This window comes from Pristiophorus japonicus, unplaced genomic scaffold (assembly GCF_044704955.1).
Source record: "Pristiophorus japonicus isolate sPriJap1 unplaced genomic scaffold, sPriJap1.hap1 HAP1_SCAFFOLD_35, whole genome shotgun sequence".
Classification (NCBI taxonomy): domain Eukaryota; kingdom Metazoa; phylum Chordata; class Chondrichthyes; family Pristiophoridae; genus Pristiophorus; species Pristiophorus japonicus.
The window spans coordinates 224,972-226,552 of NW_027253324.1; positions in this window are offsets into that span (position 1 = coordinate 224,972).

Below are 1,581 nucleotides of genomic sequence, written 5' to 3' on the forward strand. Positions count from 1 at the left end.
GCCCCAAAATATACCAGCATCACTGAGCAGGAGCATGGCCAATGGGATTACCCCAATATATCCCAGCCTCACTGATCAGTGGCAGGATCCAGTGGATTACCTCAATATATACCAGCATCACTGATCAGGGGCAGGACCCAGTGGATTACCCCAATATATACCAGCATCACTGATCAGGAGCAGGACCCAGCGCATTGTCCCAATATATACCAGCATCACTGATCAGGAGTAGGACCCAGAGGACTACCACAATATATCCCAGCATCACTCATCTGGAGCTGGACCCAGCGCGTTACCCCAATATATAACAACATCACTGATCAGGAACAGGACCCAGGGGATAGCCCCAAGATATCCCAACGTCACTAATCAGGAGCAGGACCGAGGGGATTGCCCCAAGATATACCAGCATCACTGATCAGGAGCAGGACCCAGTGGATTACCTCAATATATACCAGCATCACTGATCAGGAACAGGACCCAGCGCATAGTCCCAATATATACCAGCATCATTGATCAGGAGCAGGACACAAGATATTACTCAAATATATCCCAGCATCACTGATCAGGGGCAGGACCCAGGGGATGACACCGATATATTCCAACATCACTGATCAGGAACAGGAGCCAGGAGATTGCCCCAATATATCCCAGCATCATTGATCAGCAGCAGGACCCAGGACATTGCCAAAATATATATCCCAGCATCACTGACAAGGAGCAGGACCCAGGGGATTGCCCCAAGATACACCAGCATAACTGTTCAGGTGCAGGACCCAAGGCATTACCACCATATATATAACAACATCACTGATCTGGGGCAGGAACCAGGGGCATACCACGATATATACCAGCATCACTGATCGGGGGCAGGACACAGGGTATTCTCCAAATAAATACCAGCAACATTGTTCAAGGGCAAGACCCAGGGGATTGCCCCAATATAAACCAGCATCACTGATCAGGAGCAGAACCCAGGGGATTGCATCAATCTAGTGCAGCATCACTGATGAAGGGCACGACCAGAGGATTGCCCCAATATATACCAGCATCACTGATCAGGATCAGGACCAAGGAGATTGCTCCAATAAATACCAGCAACACTGATCATGGGCAAGACTCAGGTGATTGCTCCAATATATCCCAGCATCACTGATCCGGTGAAGGACCCAAGGGATTATCCCAATATATACCAGCATCACTCATCAGGAGCAGGACCCAGCGCATTGCTGCAATATATACACGTGTCACTGAGCAGGAGCAGGTCCCAGGGAATAGACCTAAGATAAACCAGCATCACTGTTCAGGTGCAGGACCCAAGGGATTGCCCCAATATATACCAACCTCACATATCAGGAGCAGAACCCAGTGGATTGCCCCAATATATACCAGCATCAATGATCAGGAGCAGGACCCAGGGGATTTCTCCAATCTATCCCAACATCACTGATCAGGAGTCGGACCCAGGGTATTAAACAATATATCCCAGAATCTCTGATCAGGAGCAGGACCCAGGTGATTGCCCCAATATATACCAGCATCACTGATCTGGAGCAGGACCCAGGGGATTGTCCCAATATA